The sequence below is a fragment of the Euprymna scolopes genome, chromosome 18, assembly GCF_053919585.1.
Source record: "Euprymna scolopes isolate OS-2025 chromosome 18, ASM5391958v1, whole genome shotgun sequence".
Lineage (NCBI taxonomy): Eukaryota > Metazoa > Mollusca > Cephalopoda > Sepiida > Sepiolidae > Euprymna > Euprymna scolopes.
This window is the reverse complement of record NC_136499.1, coordinates 131,616,859-131,633,515: the sequence shown is the minus strand read 5'-3', so window position 1 is coordinate 131,633,515 and position 16,657 is coordinate 131,616,859. Positions and strand designations below refer to the sequence as shown.

The 16,657-nt window shown below is 30.9% G+C and overlaps 1 protein-coding gene across 2 annotated transcripts in view; it reads left to right on the top strand.

Moving 5' to 3' along the window:
* The window catches only part of LOC145297833 (uncharacterized), a 1,294,147-nt gene that overhangs the window by 735,350 nt on the left and 542,140 nt on the right, over nucleotides 1–16,657 (top strand). The window lies entirely within an intron of this gene.

Here is a 16,657-nt window from a genome sequence, read left to right as displayed (position 1 = left end):
TAGAAAAGAAATTTCAGTTTTTTCATGTAATTTCATTTTTTAGGTAATATCTGCTCTACACAATATATTGAGTTCTATAATGATTATTGCGTAGAATAACATACAAATGAACAGAGAAGTGCATATATATATATATATATATATATATATATATATATATATATATATATATATATGTGTGTGTGTGTGTGTGTGTGTGGGTGTGTGTGTGTGTGTGTGTGTGTGTGTTAATATAGATGTCGGTATTTGTACCAGCCTCATCGTAGCTTGTGGATATTGTCGTCTACACTATGTTTGTTTGTAGGTGCGAGTGTGCGTCGGTGTTTTAGACATTGAAAAACGGTCCTCGGTAAAAAATGGCACTGGTATACACTGCACCGGTAAAAATTGCACCGGAAAAAAATTGCACCGGTAAAAATGGCAAATGTGAATAAATAGATAAAAATGACACTTTGATAACGAAAAAGTAGGATCGTTAAACTCCCATTCCCCTTATTACCAGAGTAAAGCTAAGTGGTATTTACTGTAAAAATATTAAATAGGAAGGAAGATAGAAGCAATACTGTTACAAAATGAAATGGTGATACAAAATAGGAGCAATACTGTTACAAAATGAAATGGTGATACAAAATAGAAGCAATACTGTTACAAAATAAGATTGTGATACAAAAGAGAAGCAATATCGGGTCAAAATAAGATCGTGATACAAAATAGAAGCAGAACTGTTACAAAATAAGATAGTGATACAAAATAAAAGCAATACTGTTACAAAATTAAATTTTGATACAAAATAGAAGCAACGCTGTTACAAAATAAGATTGTGATCAAAAATAGAAGTAACACTGTTACAAAATAAGATTGTGATAAAAAATAAAAGGAACACTGTTACAAAAACAGATTGTGATACAAAATAGAAGCAATACTGTTAAAAATGTGATTGTGATACAAAATAGAAGCAACACTGTTACAAATTAAGATTGTTATAAAATATTATTATGATACAAAATAAAAGCTGTATCGTTACAAAATAAGATTGTTACAAAATAAGATTGTGATACAAACTGGCAGCAACACTATACCAAAATGAGATGGTGATACAAAATAGAAACAATACTGTTACAAAATGTGATTGTGATAAAAAATAGAAGAAATACTGTTACAAAATAAGATTATGATACAAAATAGAAGCAACACTATTACAAATTAAGATTGTGATACAAAATAGAAGCAACACTGTTACAAATTAATATTGTGATACAAAATAGAAGAAACTCTATTACAAAATAAGATTGTGATACAAAATAGAATCAACACTGTTACAAATTAAGATTGTGATACAAAATAGAAGCAGCACTGTTACAAATTAAGAGTGTTACAAAATAAGATTGTTCTACAAAATAAAAGCTATATTGTTACAAAATAAGATTGTTACAAAATAAAATTGTGTTACAAAATAGAAGCAACACTGTAAGAAAATGATATTGTGATACGACATAGAAACAATACTATTACAAAATAAGATTTAATACTGTTACAAAATAAGATTGTGATACAACATGAAGCAATACTGTTACAAAATAAGATTGTTACAAAATGAAATGGTGATACAAAATAGAAGAAATACTGTTACAAAATAAGATTCTCATAAAATAGAAGCAATATGGTTACAAATGAAATCATCATACGAAATAAAATTATGGCGTCAAGAATAGAAGTAACAAAAGACATCTTGGACGATACCAGGTTTCCGAATTTACGCAAACGGAACAAAAGAATCGCTTCTCATTTAAATGAGTTTCGGTTTTGACCTATGATTAAAAATTCTAACCTATGCGATTGAGAAACGACAATATTTAATAAACGGACAATAAGATTGAGTTCTTAAAATATACAAACGCTTTTGAGTAATCTGAGGAGAGTTGTACGCAATTTTTTTGTCGTTGCCATCAAGAAACCACCCGATATTTATATCGCTTTAACCACACGTCCAAATACCAAATGCTTTTGTTAAATCGATTTGTATTGTATAAACACATCATAGATGATTTTGTAGAAAGTATAGATAAAACTGATTGATAAAACCGAGTATCCGAAAAACACGTGGAGTTGACTTTATGCATTTTCAAAACTCGTTGCTATCGGATAATGCAAGAAAAGAGGGGTTACAAAAAATAAGGAAAAAACTAAGGAAGAGAAAAAGGAAAGAAAGAAATCAAAATGTAAGAAAATAAATTTTAAAAAATGAAAGAATAAACTAAGAAAAAAAGAAAAAAAGGGAAAGATAAGGAAATAAAATAATCCGGAAAACAAAGCAGAAAAAAAAGGAAAGGAAATAAAGAACAAGCAAAAAAGAAGAAAATAAAATAAAAACTAAACACAACATTATGAAGGAAAATTAAAAATAAAAAAGAAAGAAAAAATAAAAAAGATAGAAAGGAACAATAAAATAGAAAAAGAAGAATTAAAGAATTAAATACAAAAAAAAGAAAAAAGATAGGAAGAAAAACAAATAGAAATATAGGGAATAAAATTAAAATAGAAATATAGGGAATAAAATTAAAATAGAAATATAGGGAATAAAATTAAATTAAAATAAAATAGAAATATAGGGAATAAAATAAAAAATAAAAAATATAAGGAATAAAATAAAAATAAAAAAGAAAGAAAAAATATAAAAAAAGGAACAATAAAATAGAAAAAGAAGAATTAAAGAATTGAATACAAGAAAAAAAAAGAAAAAAAGATAGGAAGAAAAACAAATAGAAATATAGGGAATAAAATTAAAAGTAAAAAAAAAATGGCCAAGAGAAGGAAATGACAATAGAGAGAAGAAAGATAGAATAAATTTTAAAAAAGAGGAAAAATATGGAAAATACAATAGAAGGAAAATAGGGAGTTCTAATGTTAAAAAGAAAAGTTAAAAAAGAAAGAAAGAATAAAAAAAATAAAGAGAAAAAGGGGGAGAAAAGCAAAGGACGAAATGAATAAACTACAAAGAAACAAACAAAAAGACGGCCCTGTCGGCGGGGCATTAGAATACACCGACTGCCCCCCTGCAGAAGGTAAAAGTCCCTCAATGGGGGTCCTGGATATGACCTTAAACTATATCCAGTGGTGAGGTCCCAGCTTGTGGGCTTGTGGGAGTGTGGAGCCACCCTTTAACTGGCATTGCCCCCAGGTCCACTCTGACCGGGAGTGGTAGTTCCTGTTAGGGTGCCAACTATAGGTTGAATAGAAAGCGACTTGAAAACAACAAATATATTCCATTAAAAAAATTTTCTTCAAAATCTTTGGATTCGGCATTAAATAACCCGGAAAGGGTTGATATGCCGTAAAACAAAAACAACCAACCAACCAAATAACCAAAAAGAAATTTGAGAAAGAAAAAATAAAATAAAGAAACGAGAAATACAAGAAAACGTAAAGTCAAGCGAGGAAAAAGTTACAGAATGAAAAAGGAAGAAAAAGAAAAGAAAGAGACAAAAAGAAAAAAGAAATATAGAAAAAAGAAAGGCAGAAACGAAAGAGTACGAAAGAAAGAAATAAGAAGAATAAAAAAGAAAAGAAAACAGAAAAATTAATTTAAAAAAATATAAGGAAAAAAAGAAATAAAGAAGATGGAATAACAAAAAAGAAAGAACCAAAAACAGATTAGAATAAAAAAGAAAGAAAAAAGGTAAAGAAAAATATCTTTAAAAATGACAGAAAGGAAAAAAGAAGAGAGAAGTAATTACAATAATACAAAGAAAAAAAAGAAGGAAAAGAGAAACGAAAAAAGGAATGTAAAAAAGAAGGAAGTACGAAAAATAAAATGTAAGCATTTAAAAGAGAAATGTAAGGAAAAGGAAGGAAAGCCCGAAGGAAACAAAATAAAGTGGGGAAATAAAAACGAAAACTAAGCAAATAGAGGAAAATTAAAGGAAAGAAAGAAGGAAAAATAATAAACAAAAACGAAAGAAAGTAAGAAAAAGAAAAAAAGAAAATGTAGACGAAAAGGTTACCAAATCTAAGTACAGAAAAAAGAACGAAGTAAGAAAAAAGAAAAAAGGAAAAAGAAAGAAATGAAAAAAGAAGAAAAAGAGAATAAAACAAACCGAAATAAAAAATATAAAAAGATAAAAAATAAATAAGGAAGGTTAAAAAAAAACAAGAAGAGTAAAAATATATGAAAAATGGTAGAGGAAAACCAAAAAGAAAGAAAAACGAAAGATATGAAGAAAAAATAAACAAAACAGGTCAAAAAAAAGGAAAGAACATAAAAGAAAATAGAAAGAATTAAAAATAGAAGTCAAATTACGAAATCAATAATTGAGTAAAAAGGTTACAAGGAAAAAGAAGGAAAAAAGGAAAAAAAGGAATTGTTTTATGTTAAAAAGGAAAATAATATGAGAGAAAAAACGGAAGGAATTAAATAAGAAAATGGAAAATAAGAAAAGAAAAAAGGGATTAAGAAATGAAACAAATAGTAGAAAAAAGAAAGATAGGAAAAAAAAAGAAAAAGGAAAAAATAAGAAAACGAAAAAAAAAGAGGAAAGAAAAACGGAAAAATAAGAAAAAGTAATAAACAACAAAATCAGAAAAAGAAAGAAAAAAGAAGCAAGAGAACAAAAACAGGAAGAAAAAGAAATGAAAGAAAAAAGAAAGAGAAGAAAAAAATGAAAAATATCAGAAGAAAAAAGAGGAAAGAAAATAAAAAATAAGAAAGGAAAAAGTGAATAAAATAAAAAAAAAGAAAAAGACAGAAAAGAGAAAGACAGGAAGTAAAATTAGGAAAAAGGAGGAAAAGAAAAAGAAAACAAGGAAGGAAAAAAGAAAGAAAAAAGAAGGAATCAACAAAAAAAGAAAATGAAGTAAAGAAATTGGAAAGAAAAGAAAGAAAACAGCGAAAGAAAATGAAAGAAAAAGAAACTAAGGAAAGAAAAGAGAAAGAAAAGAATGATATCAAAATATAATTAGCGTATGACTAGAAAACTATTATATAGCGAGTTTGAACAACGACGATAGAATTAATCGTTTATTATCAACTACGCAATGGCCAACCCGAATCATGGATGGTCACGTGTTGCTGAGTCAGCGTAAATGCGTGATAATAAAAACAGATAAACCACTGAAATGCGAGAAAAGGCAATTCGAAGCCAATTGAAATTGATTATTCACAAATATCATATTATAAGCCTAATGTTGTTAGATGCACTCACTTTCCTCTATTACAGTTTATAAGGGTCATCTGCCATTAATCTTTACCGTCGAGTGGCTTCTAAGCCTTGATAAGCGGTTACTACTCCGCGAAAAATATTAAAAATAATAGAATTCAAACCAGTGTCTGAAACGATCGTACCCTGAACTATTTTTAATCAGAATATTAAAATGTAAAACCAGCCGCTGTGGGTAATTCACTTTGCTTGAATATATACTGAATTATTTCCTCTTTTTTTTTTCGATGTAAAAAAAAACAGATGGAAAATGTTCGCTTCGACAAATGTCGAGTCAATAAAAGCAACTTTCTATGCTGAAAACACCGAAGAAAGGAATGTGATGTCTTTCGCTCTATTAAAATTCTTTCGTCTAAATTCTGGCAGGTGAAAGTTATTCAATTTGAGAAGGGAGACACCAGCTATCATGTCCAAACCACCCACCGGGCAAACCACAATTATATCTCGGAACACTCGTGGCAGCTGATATAATAATGTTTAACGGTAACTGATATTGTTAACAACGTCGGGACGAATTCCGCTCAGCTATTTTAAGCAAAGCTTATTATATGTAAAGCGAATAATGAATTTATACTCCTTCTTTGTTGATATTCATATTAAAAACCCCTTTTTTATATTTATTTAAAATAAAATACAATCTTGTTATATAGATGTTGTAGAATATCTCATTTGCTATTCTTATAAACATACATTTTAATTTATTAAACTATTATTAGTTTTTTCGGTTTTCTTATGATCATCTTTAGTTAACTATTACGTGTAATTATATTCATGCACATATTCTACATGATTTATAATTGCGTAATATTTGCGTAAAAAGTGTATTGTAAACACAAGCCTTTTCTATATATATATTTATGTATGTGCATATATTTTTGTTTTAAAATATTTGCCTGACAAACTCCTCTGTCAGTTTGATCTACAGATATGAAACTTAATATCCGAACCTATGCGAAACTTTATATTTTGGTTTTAGCCGGAAAAAAATCGGTACAAAAGTGTGAAAATTAAAAATAAATAAAATTTGCCAGGTGAAAGTCGAACGACGGCATTACGAATATGCATGCGTAACGTAATAGCTTTGGTTCATGTATTAATTTTAAAACTTGCAACAAACATGTCTTCATAAGTCACGCATTAACATGAAAGAAAAAAGTAAATCGTAAGCTAAAAGTTTTGGTTTCGATTCTCGATGGTCGTACACGAGTCACTTTTTGGTTGGTTGTTTTTGTTTTACGGCATATCAACCTTTTTCAGGTTATTTAATGCCGAATCTAGTTATTTTGAGGAACGATTTTTAATGGAGATTATTTGTTTTTTAAGTCGGATTCTATTTAACCCATAGTTGGGACCCTAACAGGTACTACCACTCCCAGTCAGAGTGGACCTGGGAGCAATGGCAATTAAAGGGTGGCTCCACACTCCCCAAGGCCCGCAAGGTGGGGCCTCACCATCCGATATAGTTTTAGATCATATCCAGGGCCGAGTCACTTTTAATTTTTTTAAATCATTACTATAGATTGAGTCTAATATAATCTGTTATATAAATCACACCTGTCTGTTTTAATGTATGTGTGCATGCATGTATGTATGTAAGTATGTATGTATGTATGTATGTATGTATGTATGTATGTATGTATGTATGTATGTATGTATGTCAGGTTAAAATTTTCGACAGAGCCGACGGATTCTTACGAGATTTACATCGTTGTGAAGCTTGATCCTTTCGACAACAAATACCGAAAACTTGGCCAAAAACATCAATTCCTTAATCCTCAACTTGGCACTTTTTCTATACGGATGGGTCGTATTTTTCTTTCTGCCTACTACCACATTTTTTTCATCAACACATACCTCTAAACATCCGGGCAACCCCGGGCACCCAGGCTTGTATAATAATAAATACGAAATCTGCATTAAAATATCATATTCAAGTGTATTTTACGACTGGGCAATGCCGGACCGCCTACTAGTGTATCTTAAATAAAACATAAATTACATAGCCTACGCAATTGCTTTACGTACAGGACAACTATGGTAAAGTCTATGAAATATCTAACAAGCAGTACTTTATGTAATGTTAAGATGGATTTGAATAAATGGCAAAGGCATTGTTGCTTTATGAACGATTTATTAACAGATATACAAGATAACTTTTTGACGCATTGACCATGTTGTTCAGCTCTAAATCGCCTGTGTTCTTTCCGTCAAAATATCACAATCCTTGCGCGTAGGAAATACTACTGATATCACTATACTTTTGATTATAGAACACAATATTTGAAATCCTTCATATATCAGGCAGGGATAGCGAGATAAAGAGAGAGAAAGAAAGACAGAGAGAGAGAGTTTGTCGGAACGATGAAGACCATGTGATCCTCGTATGGATGATAGATGTCACGCGCTGGAAGTTTGTTTAAAGTGATGATGGTTTGCACAGTCAGCCTTACTCTCTCATCCCAACCTAACTAACCCAGTGGCAGGAGTAATAGTCGGATATGTCGATGTCCTTCTATGTAGAACTAGCGGGGGTACCCGGCGTTGCCCGGGTGTTTGGAGGTGTATGTGCTGTTAAATAAAAAAGAAACCGGGGGTGGGGTAAAATTTGGTAGGATCGAACCCGAAACCCTGAGGCGAAGTTTGAAAATAAAGCCCAAATGCGTTACTTAAAGATGTTTGAATTTATTTAAGTAAGAACCCAATTGACAGGTGCGCACACGGCTATTCAGCAAATGAGGTCAATGACCAGGTTTGTTTGTTATAAGCGAAGTAAAAAAAAGAAAATAACGTTAAAACTTAAGCGGGTGTAATCAAAGCATCGAAAAAACACACAAAAAAACCCCAGAAAAACAAACACTTGAAAAATGAATTAAATAAGCCTGTTTCGATATTCAAATTTAAAAAATCGGTGGGTACCCGGATGTTTTTGGGTGTGTGGTCGGGGTGGATAAGCGAAGAAAAAAAACAGAAAAACGAACGTTACGTGAAAAATGGCTTAAATAACACTGGTTCAATATTTAAATTAAAAAAATCGAAAAAAAAAGACATCTCACACCACGATTCGAACCCAAAACGTTTAGATAATGAACCAACGCGCTAACCAATTGATTTAACGCAACGTACATGAAATTTAGTCAGTTTTTCTACTATTTAAAGTAAATCAGGTCGTGATGTCATCTGACGCATACGTAGAACCGGTCGTCGTCACGAGAAGACCGTTTTTGTTGACCTCCCCCCTGTCGAAAATTGTCAATTTCGGGGTGAAAAAATGAACGTTTTTGGCCAGTTTTTCGATATTTTATCGAGCGAAGGATGGAGCTTCAATATGATACCGAGTTTGTGAATTTTTGTTCTGTCTGTCAAAAGTTTTTTTTAGCAGACACACAAACATACGCACATGCATACATACACACATACATACGTTTTCGCTTTTATATATATAGATGTCTAGTATTTATAAGTAAACACCTACCTGGTACTGGCTAGGATCTATGTTGCTTAACTTCGGTGATCTAACAACAACCGGTTTGTCAACCTAATTATGCCGTATATTCAAATATAAAAAATGAAATCCCAGAAGATTGTAAAACAAAGGATGAGCAAAAAGTTAATTAAAAAAGGTAAAACAGCTAAGTGACTCAGTAATACAGAACAACAGTCTCCAAGGATTCTAGTTCTCTCCAAGTCTAGCAGCAAGATTTTGCAGACGATCAGCGAGATTTTGTGTCTCTTTGCGAGACCGCTTAATTGTAAAAGTTGTGGGCGCCGCCATTTTGATTCTTTCTTTCTTCCCTTCGACAGCTTAATTCCACATGATGAATACACGCGCGGACAGACATTTTCTTGGTTTCTACAATTTTCCTATAAGGATAAACTTCATTGATACTAAAATGATTTCGAAGCCTTTGCGTTTCATCATGTATCTATTTGGGATCAAATAGGTTTCCAAGAAATAAGCAAATATATAAGCAACGAATTCAAGTTTACTTCCGGTTGACTTGAGCATACTGTAAACAAACGTATAATACTCCTGGATCATTCGGACTATTGTTCTCACTTTGTTATTTTCACAACTTTTTAGCCGATGTAGCCTCTGACCTTTTTTATGTCAATCTTGTCGAACTTGCGAATGCTTTTGTTGAACTCGGGAATCTGCACATAATTTCGAACGTAGCCTTTATTTAATCCACGAAAGTATCATGCTCTTGTTTCTTCAATCACGGACGACCAGGTAGAAGTTCTAAGTAATTCAACAATTGTATTCTGATTATCGCCGGCATTTTTTACTTTACTTTTAGTGAACGACATATTTCACAAATATGTAATAGTCTATGATATTTTTCAAACAGCGGAAAAAAAAAGGTTCATCTCTTATGAAATCCCTATTGTTATCACTTAGGTTTCAAAAACTCAACGATAGACAAAACTGACAGGGATCAATTCGGATTTATAGCGTTTTCTATCGATAGACTGATATTTACTGTAAACAAGTGAACACTAAACCCGAGTCGCCTTGTTCGTCACAAATATTTCTAATATAGGGAGAAAGTAATTTTAAAAAAATGTTTTAAATGTCCATTTGGAAGGTGTTTTATTTTTCATTTTTGCTTATTTCTTTGGTTTTAGACGCCTAATTAGTTACTTTACTGAAGAAGGAAAGAATTGTATAATGTATTTCTCGTGTGAAAGATAGGAATCGTTTTATCATGTATAGGATGAGACTGTTATCGACAATGCTATGTATCATTTGTAGGATTAATAGTTAAGCGAAGTCACTTTATGAAGTGCTGCAATTCATTTGAATAAATAAGAGTGAGAAGGAATAATGTCTGTGATTGATGCCAATACATTTACACTGTCAAATTCTTCAATCTTATTGCTCATCCTATTGGCAGTCTGCAGCGTTGCATAAAGAGGTGTATATTTGAATTTTTGGGTGAAATTAACACACAATTTGATTTTTGAATAACAATCGAAGGATTTTTACTTTTAAAAAATCCGAAAGTTTGAATATCATTGATAGAAAGTTGATGGCTGCTGCTGCTGATGTTTCTTCCGCGATACAAGTGTTGTTATTCAATTAATTATTTCATCAGGTCCGGCCTTGTGGATCATTTAATTTTGATTTCTCGTTAGCAATGACAAATAGTGTTCTCATGAGTTCGTCTGGAAATAAGCTGACGACAATTGAACGTCAAATTAAAATAATAATTGAAATTTCGAAAGTCCAATTATAATACCATAATTGCGAGTGTCATTCGATTGTCAAAAGAGAAAGATGCCAGATGTCAGATGCCGAAGGTCAGTGGCGATTATATAACAGCGACCCGAATTGAGTTGAGTGTGTTTCTGTTTTGGAAAGCAGAAGCAAAGAGTAGTCGGTTTCATGTGAGCGTGTCTTCCTCCTACTAACTCATCACCTCTTTCCACTACTCGGACTCATCGTTGCTCACAAGTAAACCCAACAATTAAGCTCTTGTTATATTTTTTTTAAATATCATCGTAGTGGCCTTTTTTGTCGTCCGGCGGCAATACTACAATTACATTTTTTAGTTCTCTTCTATCTCTTCGGATTTTAAATTTTATTTGAATCTTTATAAAAATTTTGTGTGAAAGCAGTGGCGGATAATTCAATCACAATCGTCTATTTATTATTTATTATTTTTATTGTTTATTATTATTTTACTCACTGATGACAGATCATTATCAAAAATTTTACAACAATATATAAGGTTACAAGTTCTTCAGATTACCAATACTCTCCACCTCCTTGAATTTGCATCATTGCAAGAGTCGCTTGTTATTGACACCTAGCTTGCAATAACTATTTGTCGTCATTAGAATGATGGTCTCCCTGAGATTCCATTTCTCTCCGCACCTTTTAAAAAGGATGTCTGGTTAGTGCTTTTTCTCGTCTGTTTTCCATTCTCCTTGACTATTATTATTATTATTATTATTATTATTATTATTTATTGATCGATTTACTCACTAAGAGGATTCCCCTGTAAGGGCAGCTAAACGTGTAAATGTGAGGCAAAGGTTGCGCAGTCCCTTATCACGCCTCTCCTGAATCAGCAGTGTTTGAGCCCAGTAGCAAAGAGAAGTCCAGGACAACCAGAAACAATGCCGAGATAAGTGGAGTATATATAGCACCCGCAAGTCCCAAATGGTCACTCATTTAGTATTGACCAGATTTAACGTTGTTTAACTTCGGTGATCCAGCGGGAAGTGGTGTGTCAACGTGATTATGTCGTATATGAGAATAATTGAAAGTAATTGAAGGGAAAAAGAGATAGAACTTTTGATATAAGACAATTTTACTTCTACTGTTTTGTTTCTTATGGTTGCGAAGAACGCCCGCTAGCCCTGCTTATTTATTTTCACCACATCTGGAATATGTTCGTACAATTTTACACGGCATTTTTATCATTATTATTAAGTTTATTTATGCTCACTAGGAGTTCAAATACAGAACATCATCAGAGATTAAAGCCATGTTGAGTCTGGGTGACAAGTGACCCTAGATAACCAGTACTCTCTAATTTATTCGATAAGCTTTGAAAATGATTTGCAACAGCCGTTTACCCTTGCTTTTTCGCTGAAAAGTTTCATTGGCTCTCACTGGAATCTGGGTGGCAACATTCTTCATCAAGCTTGGGTAATGCTCTCTCTCTCTCTCTCTCTTTCTCTCTCTCTTTCTCTCTCTCTTTCTCTTTCTCTCTCTCTCTCTCTCTCTTCCTTGACTTTTCACGACTATGTTTTTACTTGGGAGATTTGGACACAATCCATAAGATTTCCTGCAATTTCACTTTTATTAGATTCATGCAATGACTCTTCTGTATTTTTATTTTACATCTGTTGCATTTTTTAAATTTCTGGTTGGTATTTCTAATTGATGTGCTTTCCGCATTCGAATATTTTCTTTATGATTTCAGCTGCTTTCATCAATGCTGACCGTTGTAGAGTCTCAGTTTTCCTTCTAATTCCAATTTCTAAACGTGTTGTCATTTTTTTGCATACCTTATGTCGCATATTTATTTCTTAGTTTTCTCACATCGTTAATTTTTACCTCACAGAAGAAAATATTTTCTCCTTTTACTTCTTTCTATTATTATTATTATTATTATTTCACTAACGAGGAGTTCTCACATAGGTAATCAGATTGCTTACTGACAAAAAACATTGAATTCTTGGTGACAATAAGTCTCCACAGATTACAAGTGCTTTTCACGTCTTCCCATGAGATTTGCGAATCGAAATTGCGTTATCGCAATGTAACCCCTCACTGATGAAGCTGGCTAGGACCCCTGTTTATCTGGAAATCTCGGCTCGTATCGTCTAGTTCTTCTCTGAGGGTTGTTACATTGAATCCTGTATGCTGAAAGCGAATATCGAAGCCACAGGCAAGAAGAAAAACAAACTTGTGACACTCTAGTCTACAGCATTAATTTCACAAACTTATGTACAAATGTTCTTACAAATATCATTCAGTTCTTAGTAAGTTTTTTTCAAAGTCTAAAATCTCTTCACAGACAGCGTCAGACGGGTGGATGAGGAAGTAGAGGAGTCCCGTCCCCAGGGAACGGCGGTTTCTATACGATCTGTTCTCCCCGAAATCAACAAGCAATCTCTCTCTCTCTCTCTCTCTCTCTCTTCTTCTTCTTCTTCTTCTGTTCTGACTAATTTTCGCCCGGCAGTCCTATATATAGTGAGATACTGGATGGGGTGGAAGTTTCTCCCAACCAATAAGATTTCGCCACGAAATCGAAAAGCTTCGTGTGAGCAATTCCCGAATCTGGGATCTGAATTCTACAGACATACTAATTCACACAACCCGCTAAGGTAAGATGTCAGTTCTCACATTTGAGTTCACCAAGGTCAGACAATGTTATGCTTCAAGTTTCCTGTCATCAAATTTAGCTGCAAAGTATATTTCTCTGGTTTCAAACAATATCTATTTTGACACAAAATAAAATATATATATTCATATTCTCTATTTTAAATCCTCGGGTTATCTGGCGTCACCCGTGAACGATTAGCTATCTCAGCGTAGTTCTAAAGCTCCTCAATGGGGGATTACATCACACAATAGCCATTGAGGATTGATTTAGCACTGGCAACACCCATTGGATTTTATTGGAATTTTGTTTGCAATAAGCCTCGGAAAGGTCTCAGTCCTCTACATGCCAGTCCAGTTGAGATCTGGTTAGTTCTTTCGCTCCTTGTTATTTCCATATTTCTTTAACCTGTGAACGATTTGCTGTTGTGCCAATTGAGGTTGACCCGATATTTTAGGGGCGTGTGAGGTAGCCAATTTGCAATTTCGCGCTTTCAGTTTTCTTGGTTGTTTAATTGCGTTGCAGTTTCAATATATCCGGTTTCTGTTTGTCGCTTATGTGACATAATTATTATTATTATTATTATTATTATTATTATTATTATTATTATTATTATTATTATTATTATTATTATTATTATTAATGTGATTATTATTATAATCATCATTATTATATCATAATTAACATTATTATCATTATTATTCTTTTTATTATTATTATTATTAATGTGATTATTATTATTACAATCATCATTATTATATCATAATTAATATTATTATCATTATTATTCTTTTTATTATTATTATTATTAATGTGATTATTATTATAATAATCATTATTATATCATAATTAATGTTATTATCATTATTATTATTTTTATTATTATTATTGTTATTATTATTTATGTGATTATTATTATTATAACCATCATTATTATATCATAATTAATATTATTATCATTATCATTCTTTTTATTATTATTATTATTAATGTGATTATTATTATAATAATCATTATTATATCATAATTAATATTATTAGCATTATTATTCTTTTTATTATTATTATTGTTATTATTATTAATGTGATTATTATTATAATCATCATTATTATATCATAATTAATATTATTATCATTATTATTCTTTTTATTATTATTATTATTATTATTAATGTGATTATTATTATAATCATCATTATTATATCATAATTAATATTATTATTATTATTAATTTTATTATTATTATTATTATTGTTATTATTATTATTATTATTATAATCATCATTATTATATCATAATTAATATTATTATAATTATTATTCTTTTTATTATTTTTATTATTGTTGTTATTATTATTATTAATGTGATTATTATTATCATAATCATCATTATTATATCATAATTAATATTATTATCATTATTATTCTTTTTATTATTATTATTATTATTATTAATGTGATTATTATTATTATTATAATCATCATTATTATATCATAATTCATAATATTATCAGTTTTATTCTTTTTATTTTTATTAGTATTAATGTGATTATTATTATTATAATCATCATTATTATATCATAATTAATAGTATTATCATTATTATTCTTTTTATTATTATTATTATTATTATTATTATCATCATCATCATCATCATCATCATCATCATCATCATCAACATCATCATGCCAAAGACGTAATAATTAATATTGCTTTATCTTACGCATTTTTTTCGATGTAGTTTTTTACACGTCAATATTTTTGTTCGGTCCCTTAACCAAAAAGATTTCATCTTTTCTGCAATAATTAATACATTACTCGTCTGTGTCGAAAGTTATCTTCAAGCATATGTGATTCCTGTTTTTATGCTTCGTGCATCTTTTTTAAGGACACAAGCGGCTTCAAAAGGGTAAACAATCTGATTCCATTTTGATTTGCCTTTTGACCATATGGTTTGAAATTTTTTTCTCAACTGGAAAAATCGTTGACTTTCATATTTTATGCATCATAGTAGTTCGATAAGCGGCACTGTCTGTCGGCTGGTATTTACGTTCATTCATCTCTCTTGTTTAAAAATAAAACTTGCAGAGTTATCCGACGTTGCCCGGGGCCATAAAAACTAAATGGGTATTAAATAGGCAAAATTTCTTCTTCTTTTTTTTAAGGAGTGAAAAACAAAATTTAGGAGGCCTTCTGGTCTCTACTGCAAGCGAAAATAAAATTAAGGGTGCATCCAGTGTACTACTAAAATTAAGCTTCGCCATTATCGTTTCCTGATAGAGAAATCACAATAGGTAAAAAAATAAATTAAATCTGTCGAATTCGGAAATATGTACGTGAACAAGTTCTTGTTCCGTCAGCCAGTAGATGTATTAAGTATTTTATCATTTTATGAAGAATCCATATATGTATAAAAGTGAAACTGTGTGTTTGCGCGCCTGTGTACATTTCCCTACCAAATAACTCTGTCAATTTGCGGTCTAGTGACTCGAGATTTCACATAAGGAGTATTGAGATTTGGGAAAATCCTTTTTATCGATTTTCAGCCAGAAATTTGGCTGCCAAGAGGTCAAAGTTCAACGATTTGACCATTGAAAATGATACCAAGCTCCTCCGCCAGTTTTGGATTTAAATACTTGAAATTTTAAATGTAGGTTACTTCGACATAAATCAAACCTTTTAATTTGATTTGAGCCAAAAAATAAACTTAAAAGGGTTAAAATTGGGGTTTAAGTTAAAAAAAAATTTACTTTTACGGTCTCTACCAAATTACGCAGCTAATATCTAGTTTAAACATTTTAAATTTTAGATAAACAATATTCAGGAATAGGGAAAGCTTTATAATTGGTTGGGATCGAAAATTTGAGCTGCCAAGGGATCAAAGTTCAAATGATTTTACCTTTGCGGTCTCTAGCAAACTAATCAGCCAATTTTGGGTGTAAATATTTGAGATTTATACATAACGGGTATTCAGACATGCGACAAACATCTTAATCAGTTTGGGGGCGAAAATTTGGCTGCCAAAACGTCAAAGTTGAAAGAGTTGACCTTTGCAGATTCTACCAATTCCTTCGCTAATTTGGAGTCTAAAGACTTGAAATTTTAGATGTGAGTAAAACTGTGTATTTTGATTTGAGACCAAAACAATGAATGTTAAAGGGTCAAAATCGGGGCCAATATTAAAAAATTGACTTCTGAGATCTTTATGAAATTACCCAGACAAGTTTTGGTCTAAACATTTGAAATCTTACATAAAGTGTATTCACACGTAGGGCAAGTTATGAACAGTACATGAGGCCCGAGCAAATGGTAATCCAAGAAGCGTACATGTATATAGTTTTCAAAGTATTCAAGCTTAAACTTTTAAATGAAAAGGACATATATATATATATATATATATATATATATATATATATATATATATATATATATACCTTCATATTTCAATAAAAATTTAAGTAAAAATTAATTGACTCCATGATTAAGTTCCATGATTATTAGTTTTTTTTAATCGAGCATGAAAATTAGTTTTTCACTAAATCAAGACAATAAAAATAAAAAAATTAGAGCATTATATAGTGTATTTTGATATTCGTTACAATTATTTT